Source organism: Kogia breviceps, chromosome 14 (assembly GCF_026419965.1).
Source record: "Kogia breviceps isolate mKogBre1 chromosome 14, mKogBre1 haplotype 1, whole genome shotgun sequence".
Taxonomy (NCBI): domain Eukaryota; kingdom Metazoa; phylum Chordata; class Mammalia; order Artiodactyla; family Physeteridae; genus Kogia; species Kogia breviceps.
Window position 1 is genome coordinate 79446661 of NC_081323.1, and position 11072 is coordinate 79457732.

The window sequence follows — 11072 nt, forward strand, 5'->3', positions numbered from 1 at the left end:
ACTTAGACATTGGTCAACCCCTCATATAATTTTTATCAGCTTAAACACTGGCTTTTAATGTATCAGCCAATGGCTGGTCTCTACCCTTCATGGAATATATTGTTATGTATTTATATATAAAAATGACCATCCCATGGCTTATAACTTCAACATTTATAGTTATATCTTTTTCTGCTGGAAAGAATTATTTTATGGACATTTGTTGACTGATTTTTAAAAAATTTCCTTATTTTAATACTTAAGAATGGGTGAAGGGATGTGGTGACACCAGTCATGATACACCTGGTGGAAAGGAGAAATTTGAAAAAAGGCTAAGATACTGTGTCCGGTTCACATGGCACAGCTCTCCCGTTTGGGAATTATCCTTAGCAGTTTCTCCTTTGAATGGTCTACAAGGAGTGGAAGAGGACTGGACTCTCTTTGACTGAAGTGTATTCTGAGGAAAATATGTTTAGGGACCAAGGATTCAGCATCACCTTTGGGTCTTTTAGCTCATGTTCTTGATGGAAAGAATTCTGTCGGGGGAACCTAAGTCAGGAGTTAGGGAATCATGTCATCTGCTGTTAAATTTTGGTGACTGGGCATTGAAGTGCCTGCCGGGCTATGTGCGCAGAGAGAAAGATGGAAATAAAAACACAGCAGTAGCAGTGAGCATCCACCTCGGCTCTTCAGGACGTTCTCAAGGCGTTGCCTTGCCCTAGTTTCTGGCACTGCTCATGCTCCTCCTCCTGGGGCTGCGAGGACCCACAGGTCTTCGGGCTCTCATTGGCGTCCCTTTGCTGTCTGTCCAGTCCCTTGGAATCCACGTTAGGTGAGCACCTCGTAAGTCCTTTGATCTGCAAAGCAGTGCCTTTCAGAGTTTAGGTCAGTGAGTGGGGCGCTGAGGAGGAATTGACTAACTCTGTCGCGGACAGGGATGGGACTAAGAATCTACAGAGGGAAACCAAGGCAGATGAAAGGGCACGCGCAGGAAGTGATTGCAGGCTGCCTGGGCGTTGCTCTGTCCAGCCAAAGAGCGACTGCGTCTCGTGGTATATATGCATGTATAGAGCAGATGGGATTCTTGTCAGCCAAGCTGGATGTGAGCCTCTCACTTGCCCGGCAGTGAGACCTAAATAGAGAGAGAGAGAGAAATGAAGACTGATGGAGATGAATGCTTTATAAGAATAATTATTTTAGATTTTTAGACTAGAGAAGTTAGAATTTATAAAATGTATATGATATATATCATATATATGCTAAAAATCATATGTATGTCTTATATGTGTTGACATATACATATATACAGCTTGAAAACACACACATATACATACACACACAGAAATAATAATGCAGGTTTGGGTTTTTTGTTGTTGTTGTTGTTGTTTTGGGCAGGGAGGGTATTATTTACATTACCTTACACAGAGATTTTTTCACTTTACCATAGAATCCCCTGAGGGTGACCAGCTCTCCTCCCTCCCTCCCCACTCACCCCCACTCTCCCTTCCTCTCTCCCTTCTTTCCTTTTTAATCTTATTATGGAAATTTTCAAGCAAACACAAAATTGGAGAAAGTAGTATAATGATCCTTGATAAAGCGTTCCTTTAAATGCCTCTTCTTTGGAACATTTACAGCAGAGTTCAGTTTACAAAAAAGAATTGCCTGGGAAGTTTAGAAAGGTTCATCTTTGTGTAAAGTGAAGAGTAAATATATTTTATAAAATTATTCTCAGGAGATCTTCTCCTGACCTAATATAAATCAGTAAATCCAGTAGAATAGCAATGTCAGAAAGGCTGCTTCTCCACTGGTATGTTTTTGTTTGTTTGTTTGTTTAAAATCCAGCGTCATGAGAATTTAAATCCGAGGAGAAACACTGAAAATACTTGTTTAGGCCAATGCTTCTGGCCAGTTTGTTATGATGCATGACATATGATGCAACTGACCAATTATTTCAGTGAAATAACCAAGTTGATAGTTTTAGTTTCCCAGAAAATTGAGCAGTGGTCTCACAGAATCAACCTTTTAAAGCATGATTTAGACGACAGCACTCTTACACCAGTGCTGTATGACCCAGGAGGAGGAAGGAAGACATATTGGGAGATGGAGGGGCTCCAAATATGGACTTAGTGGTCATCCGGGGGGCGAGGTGGATTGAACAGGACGACCTGGCCTTTGGGTCTCTACTCTTGAGGGGCTCCAAAGGTAGAACTGAATTCCTAGAGTTGGCAGGTGGTGGACTTTGCTCATAGCTGAGGAGTTGAGTGTGAAAGGAGTCTGGCTTCTGAGGGGCACCTGGGAGGTGGGGAGGGGAAGGAGCTGAGGAGAGGTATCTCTGAAAGGAGAATGGTTCATGATGGAGTCTGTGATCCAGAGGAAGGTGTCAGAAATCTGTTGCTAGTGGGGCTTGTCCCCATGGCAAGCTAGGAGCTCTGCGAATGCTGAGCCACAGTAAAACAGTGGCCTGTGTCGCCTGCATGGAACCATCGTGGGGAATTGCATAGAGCACAGCTCTCACACTGTTGCACATTACAGACCCTGGGGAGATTTTACAAATTTCCATGCCCTCCAAACAGGTCGCACTCCAAACAAATCAGGATCTCTGCAGATGAGACCCAGGCACCAGCATTTTAAATAAATAAATTACTAAATTAATTTATTGATCACGCAGCTTGTGGGATCCTAGTTTCCCCACCAGGGATCGAACCTGCGCCCCCTGCATTGGAAGAGCGGAGTCTTAACCACTGGACTGCCAGGGATGTCCCAGGCATCAGCACTTTTAAAAGTCCCTTAGGCAACTCCAAGGTGCAGCCAAGTGAGAAGCAGTGGCATAGAGTATGAGACAGGGCACAGAGGCACTTGGGTTCTGTCTGCCACTAACACTTATATGTTTTATGACCTTGGACAAATCATTTAACTTCTCTGAGCTTCAGCTGTTCAGCTAGAACTTGAAGGGGTTGGACTAAATGGTCTCATTGGTGGTTTAAACAAATGACTCCAAGATTCTTTGAGAGCTGGAGTCTGTGTCCCCTCCCCTTGAATGTGGACTTCGTGACTTCCTAACCAATAGAATATGGTGGAAATGACACTGTGCCAGTTTTGGGGTCTTAGCCTTAAGAAGCTGACAGCTGGGGACTTCCCTGGTGGCCCAGTGGTCAAGAATCCGTGCTGCCGGTGCAGGGTGTGCAGGTGCAATTCCTGGTTGGGGAGCTAAGATTCCACATGCTGCGTGATGCGGTCAAAAAATAAAAAATTGTAAAACAAAAAACCCCAAACAAACAACCTACTTGTTAAAAAAAAAAGAAGAAGAAGAAGAAGCTGACAGCTCTGTTTTCTGCGTCTTGGGACACTTGCTTTGGAGCCCAGCCACCATGCTGACAGGAAGCCCAGGCCACATGGAGAGACCACAGGTAGGTGCTGACAGACCCGTCTGAGGTCCCAGTGGATCTCAAGCTTCACCTGCCAGGCATGAAGATGCCATCATGATACTGATCCCCAGCTGTTGAGTCTCTCTCAGCTTCAAATCTGTTTAGCTGATACCCCAGATAGACTTTGTGGACAGAGACAAGGTACCCCCACTGTGTCCTGTCCAAATTCCTGACCCACGCTGTCCATGAGCATAATAAAATGGGTATTTTACTTTATGAAGTTTGGGGTGCTTTGTTAGGCAGTAATGATAACTAGAACAATCTCTTGGTGTTACCATTTAGGGAATATTGGAGATTGATAGTATAGCAAAGTGTTTAAGGGGATGGATTCTGGAGGCAGACTGTCCAGTTTCAAATCCTGGCTCTCTACATTTCTCTGGCTGTGTGAATTAGGGTAGATTATCAATTTTTCAAATAATTATCAGTTATTCAAATTCTCATCTAAAATGGGATACTAATAATATCTACCTCATAGGGTTGTCATGACCATTAAATAACAATACATTTAAAGAGTGAGTCCCATGCAAGTATTTACAAAGATTCTAATGATGGTGGCGATATGTTATATCATATCATATGTTATATGATATGATGGCTACATGTTACCTGTAGTTTGCAAAATGCTGGGATGGGGTGGAATAAGTGGGGGGCTGTTGCATAAACTGGGCACGACCTGCCTTTGCCTAGTGTGCCTCCCATGTTGCTAAGTACATCCAGGGATCCACATTGTTCTTAGCTATTCAGCAGGTGTTCAACGGCACCTTGGAATTGTATCATGTCTCTGGACCTGTCACCGTCACATTGCTCAGAAATTGGATTCTGCAGAGTAGAAACATGTGGCTTGTTGGCAAGGCAACTGGTTCAGAGCAGGGACATTTCCAGGCTGAGAGAGCTCGCCTTTGTCAATTGGGTTACAGCCCTCATAAAAAACCTGTCTATTTGTGTTCTTTTCTGGATGCTCGGAGATGTCAGGCCGCCTTGAGGGGTGAGGGGGAGAGTGCTGTCCTCGCATGGGTGGCTCCGGCTGCACCTCTTTCTTTGTACGCCCCAGCTGCTAAACCAAACCCTGGACCTCCTGAGTGTGGGGAATACCTGGGCCTGGAATGGTGGTATAATATCTCCAGCGGGGAGGGCCGGCAGCTCTGAGAGCTTCTGACTTTTCTGTTTTTGCCTCCAGGTAGATGGAGAGATTCGGGTGCGGGTTTGCAGCTCCTATGCTCCTGCGTACAATGTCATCAGCTTCCATTTTAAAAACCAGAAGGGTAGCCTTCTAATATATTGAGTTTTGGGTGTGACAAATAGAAATTTATGGCACGAGGGTTAACTGCTCAGCTAAGATCTGTCAGCAATGCCATTATGAATGAAATGAAAGGATATGAAAGTTGAAAAAAGTTTAGGTACTCAGGGTGGCATGGTGGGACTTGGTAGCTGGTGACAAATTCTTGGTTTAAATGCTGGCTCTGCCATTTGTGGCCCATGTGATCTTGAGCCTCCACTGATAATATAGAAAGGGAATGCTGATGGCATCGTATCAGAGTACTTTCATTAGGGTTGGAAAAGCTTGATAGATATCGAACTATATAGACTGGGTTGGGGTATCTTCAAAAAGGATCCTTACACTTGTTTGTCAAGGTCAGATAAATGTTCCTTCATTCATTTCTTCATTTACTCATTCATTTATTCAACAAATATTTTTCAAGCACCTGCTATGTGCCAGGCACTGTACCAGTTGCTGGGGGTATAATTAGTGAACAAAACAATATGATTCCTGTATTTCTGGTTTAATTCTAGTGGTTAGAAACAGACAAAATAAATAAGAAAAATGTGGTGTGTTAGACCGTGATAAGTGCTATGTAGAAAAATAAAGCAGAGAAGGGGGATGGGGACTCGGGGTGGGGAAGCGTTTCGGTTTTAAATACCATGTCAGGAAAGGCCCCTCTAAGAGGGTGACATTTGTGTAAAGATTTGGAAGAGGTAAGGAGGTGAGCCACAAAGTTACCTGGGGGGAAAGCTTTCCAGGCAAAGCCGACAGGACATGTCAGTGCCCCCGGAGTGCACCTGGTGTGTTTGAGAAACAGCAAGGAGTCCGGTGTAGCTGGAGTGGGGTGAATGGGAGAGAAATGGGAATGAGGGCACGCTGGTTTCAGAGCCAGATTGTGTAGGTTCTCGTATGTCATTCCGAGAACTTTGGCTTTTTCTCTTAATGAGATGGGAAACCATGGAAGGCATGGAGCAGAGGAGGGATATGATCCTACTTAGTTTTTAGAAATGTAATTTAAAAATTTAAAAAAACAGCTTTATTGAGGTAAAAGTGACAAACAGTAAACTATACATATTTAAAATGTGCAATTTGAGAATTAAAAAATCTTTAATCATGGTGTAATACACATAACATAAAATTTACCATCTTAGCCATTTTTAAGTGTATAGTTCATTAATATTAAGACTATTCACATTGTCATGTGACCGGTATCACCTTGCAAAACGAGAACTCTATACCCATTACACAAAAACTACCCATTCTCCCTCCCCCACCAGACACTGGCAACCACCATTCTGTTTTCTGACTGATTTTGACTACCCTAGGTATCTCATAGCAGTGGAATAATGCAGTGTTTGTCTTTGTGTGACTGGCTTATTTCACTTAGCAAGGTTCACTCATGTTGTAGTACTTTTCTGGAGAGTCGCTTTAGTTGTGATGAAAACCAATTTATTAGCTCTTTAATGGGTTCGTTTTTTTAAGGTGTCCTCCTACGTTGATTTTAAGAGGATCCCTCTGGCTGCTGTGTTGAGAAGAAAAGTGAATGGTGGGCAAAGGTGGAAGTGGGGAGACCAGTTAAGAGGCTATAACGAGAAGACCAGCAAGAGGTGATGGTGGTTTGGATTGCAGCGGGGGTGGTAGTGGAGGTGATGCGAAGAGGAGGGATTTGGGTGTATCTTGAAGATAGAGCCCATGGGATTTTCCGATGGATCGGATGTGAGACGTGAGAGAAAAAGAGGAGTTAACGATACTCCAGCTGAGGGCTTGGAGGGATGGCATTGCTGTTACCTGAGACGGGAAGGCTGTGGGCAGAGCAGGTGAGGGCAAAGACTTGGAGCTTGGTGTTTGACATATTAAATTTGAGATGCCTATTTGACATCCCAGGTAGGGGAGTGTTGTTTGGACCTGAGTCTGAGCTCTGTGTGATTCAGCCTCTGGTCATGCTGGGTTCTGTGTCATCCCCTGACATTTCTCTTCTGAATTTATATCCTTTGCTGAACTGTCACTTCCTTTATTGGAGCTCATATACCAACTGCATAAGTTCTGACTCATGTAGGCAGTTACTGGTGATTCAAGCTCAAGACCACAGCCTAGATCGACTTCATTTCTATACCACAGCTACACCAATTCCTACCTGTCCTTTACAAGCCTGTCGCAGTGTAGGCGCTGAGAGTGGAGTTACTTTCTACCTATGCCTTTGTAGTAGAGATTTTCAGGCCTTGCTGACTTTTGGGAGGAAAAGCCAAGGGACATCTCTAGTTTTTTCTCTCATTGCTCTGAAAACTATCTCTCTGGTGGTTTGAATTGTTCCCAGTTTGTAGGTTAAAAACCTGGGGGGCTAACACTAGCTAAGTCTTTGCAGAACACTGATGGTAGCTTCTAGTCACATGACCAAGGGGAGAAGTAATGACATTCTCCTTGGTCCTGCAGATGACCTTCCTCACTGCAAAGCATCTCTTCTGGAATGTTGCTGTTCATCAGGAGTGGACTTGGATCTTTTTCCCAACTACATGGAGATTTGTTTGAGATGCTTCTGAGTCTCAGTTTTAAGAAGGAAAAAAAGAAAAAAAAAATTACTCTTTAAGGAAGACCAAACAACTAGCACTAATATATTATTGAGGCCAATAAATGCCTCCTTGGTCCCTTGGGCAAGTGAAACAGCGCCATCCGCTGGCCAGTTCCCCACACCATGTGACGTCTCCAGGGGGCACATACGCTGAGTTTATTATTTCAAGTGTCCTAGAGGCAGTGATCCCAGTTTTAATATGCGGCTCCTCCAAAGATGCCAATTCCTTTTTAGGAGATTTTTGTATATTCTGTTTCCCTCCAGATTTCTACTTATTGTACTAAAACCAAAATGATTCCCCAAAGAAAAGTGATTCTTTTGCTCTTGCCCTGCTTTTGCAGCATGCATTTTCATTATTCCTTCCTCTTTCTGGTCCTCATCTGCTTGCAGACATATTTACATTGCTGTAATCATATTGAATTGATACAACTTTGTATTATCATTATTCTTAAAATTTACTGAGTGCTACTGTGTACCATACCCCGTGCTAAGAGTTCACAGCCATTTAAGAGCTTCATTGGATTCTCTTCACTACTCTTTAGGTATTCTTATTAGCCTTATTTGCTGGATGAGGAAACTGAGGCTCAGAGCAGATATTCACAACCACCCACTTTAACATTGAGAGAGCCTGGAATTTGGTAGCAGGTGTTTGAGAGTCACTTGTGCAAATCACTTAATTTTTCTGAGTCTCGGTTAGTGTGATTCCTTCCCACCTCCTGGGACCCTTGAGGACTGAAAGGAGTCATGTATATGAGGGTGCTTGATAAACTGTAGTTTTTATTATAGTTCTAAACAGTAATTTTAATTTTTAAAATTTATTTATTTATTTATTTATTTATTTATTTATTTTTGCCTGCGTTGGGTCTTCGTTGCTGCACACAGGCTCTCTCTAGTTGCAGTGAGCGGGGGCTCCTCTTCATTGTGGCGCTCGGGCGTCTCATTGCGGTGGCTTCTCATTGCAGAGCACGGGCTCCAGGAGTGCGGGTTTCAGTAGATGAGGCTCATGGCCTCTAAAGTGCAGGCTCCGTAGTCGTGGTGCATGGGCTTAGTTGCTCCACGGCATGTGGGATCTTCCCGGCCCAGGACTCAAACCCGTGTCCCCTGCATTGGCAGGTGGATTCTTAACTGCAGTGCCACCAGGGAAGCCTTAAACAGTAATTTTTAACCTTTCATTAATAATCTTCCTGTTGTTGGATTTAGGTGGTCTTTCATTTATTTATTTTGGCTGTTAAAGTGACATTGCAGTGAACATTTCATGTAGCTTTAATTTTTATTCTTTAAAATATCCTTAGGCTAAAGGGATATTATGGACTTTTAAGATGGTTTCTGATATGTATCACCAAGAGTTGATATCAGTTTATACGGCGTGTGTGGGGACTGGTTTTACCGCAGTGTTGTAATACTGGATAGTTTCTCAAGTTCCTCTAATGTAGTGAGTGTAATATGCTACCACATTATTTGAGGGGGCATTTCTTTGATTACAAGAGAAGTTGAATGTTTTCCCAGATGCTTGTTTACTAGTAGTATTTCTGTTTTTATGAATTGTCTTCTCTAGTTTTTTGCTAGTTTACATGTTGGGGACTTAATGTTTTGTTATCAATATGTATAAATTCTTTACATAACATAGACATGAACCCTTTGTTATATTTGCTGTGAATGTTTTCTCCAGATGATATTTTCCCTTTGATTTGAGTTATATTAGTTTTGTCCAACGGTTATTTATTTCTATAATGTACAAACTGACCATCCTTCGTAATTTATTTCAACTTAACTTATGAAGTTATCATCTCTTGTGCTTTCTTTAGCAGCACATATGCTAAAATTGGAATGGCATAGAGAAGATTAGTCTGGCCCCTGTGCAAGGATAAATTCATAAAGTATTTTATATTTTTTATGGCATAAGAATTATATCTCAATGAAGCTGTTACCAGAGAAAAAGAAAAACCAACTAAAGAGTTACAGTAAAACAAGTTTCTTTTTAGAGTGAGGATCTTATTTCAGCTTTTCCTATCCATATTCACTTGTGATATGTGCCTGTCATTTTCTTATCAGATTTTAGGAAGAGAATCATGCTTGCCTAATGGACAGAAACGTACTCTTATCTCTTTTTGCGCTCTGGATATTTTATACAACATCGAAATCATCTGTTTCTTAAAAGTATGAAAATTGTTCTGATGGAAACATGGGGACAAACTGCATTTTTCTTAGTTGTTATCAAATTGTTTCTTCAATTTCTTCCTCGGTTATTATTCTGTTTAGATTTATATTTCTTGAGTTATTTTTAGTAATCTATATTTTCCTAGAAATTATTCATTTCATTGAAAATTTCAGTTTATTAGCCTACAAGTGTGCATAACATTCTCTTTGGATTTGGAGAAAAATATCTATTTTCTGTATTTTGTCCTATCTCCTTTTCTCATTTCTAATTAAAAATGTTCCCTTAATTATATTTGACAGAGGTTTGTTTATTTTAGTAGTCTTATCAAAAAAACCAATATTTGAACTCATTTATCATTCTACAGCTTTATGTTTTACAATGTATTTATTTCAGCTTTTATCTTCATTTACTGCCCTTTTAAAATTACTTTTCCCTGTAATTTTTAAATAGAAGGCTTTGTTAACATCAATTTGGATAATCCCAGCCTGAATAGTTTTATGAAGACTGAAATAAGTTGTGGGGAGAGAAACGGATGTATTATCATTGTGTGTTTATCAATCAGGGACCAGCAAGGACCAGAGAGACCGCACCAGCCTTTTTAGTAGAGGGAATTCATACGGGAACGAGTTAGGAGGTGCTGGAAACACCGAAAAGGCGAGTGGGCTGTGAATTGACGAGGAGATGAGCAACAGCAGCAGGCTGCTCCTGCCCACCCACACCCAGCTGGAGGGACCGAGGGCTTAGGAGGGAATGTTCCCGGGCCCCAGGGAGCCAGAAGCACATGTCTGCCGAGAAGCCACAGAAGGCAGAGCTGGGGCTGGGGACGGAGAAGGAAAGTGGGGAGGGTAACCTGGAGTTGACTACCCTCCTCTCCCCAGTCTCCTCCCAGTGCCTCTCTGGCAGAAATTAACTAGAAGCCAGTTGGCAAAGGAGCCTGAGAAATGCAGTTTGCAGGGAGTCAGGCTGAACAGAGAAGGGCAGCCAGTGGACCCAAGAATGGACAGTGACCAGCACAGACACTTTCCCTTCAACCCAGGTGAGGTCAGAAGGGTTTGTAATGCTACTAAGATGACAGCCCCAGCGCCAGGATGCTGTCATAGCTTTGCTTCGTCCTATGGGCCTCAGCTTCTCTACCCTTTTCTCATTCTCCCTGTCTCCGTTCTCGCTTTTGATCGCTGAGCCCATTTTAAAAAGTTAAGTCAAGTTTCTGTCCGCGCTCTTTCCCTAGTCAGTTCCCTCTCCTTTGGCCACCTTACGCACAGCCTTGATTCTAACCTGGACCTGCTTATGGGGGTACCCAGCTCTTTATTTCTATTTGTGATTTCTTTGGGCAACTCCAGACCTGGATTTCTAGCTGCCTAATAGGCATCATGGATGCCTCCGAACCCTTGTAAATTGGATTTATAATGTTCTTTTCCCCCCACATCTCTTTTGTCCCCTGCATTCCTTTCTCAGTTGATAGGGCCTCCTCCATCCTGGCATCAGAGCTGGCCAGCTTGGAGTAACCCTTAACCCTTCCTTCTCCCTCCCATCCCATACAGGTCTCCGCACATCTGTTCAATTCTGTGCCCTAAGATTTCTCTGTTTCTTTCTTCTTATCTCACTGCACCTGCACCAGCTCTGGCCTCATTATTTCTCCTCTGGTTTCTTCTAATTTTTGTCTCTTTCTCTATAATCCTCCCT

At 42.6% G+C, this 11072-nt stretch overlaps 1 pseudogene; it reads left to right on the plus strand.

Annotated features, from left to right (window-relative positions):
• Nucleotides 1-9023: 9023 nt before the first annotated feature.
• LOC131741942 (U6 spliceosomal RNA) lies at nt 9024-9123 on the plus strand (annotated as a pseudogene).
• Nucleotides 9124-11072: the final 1949 nt, after the last annotated feature.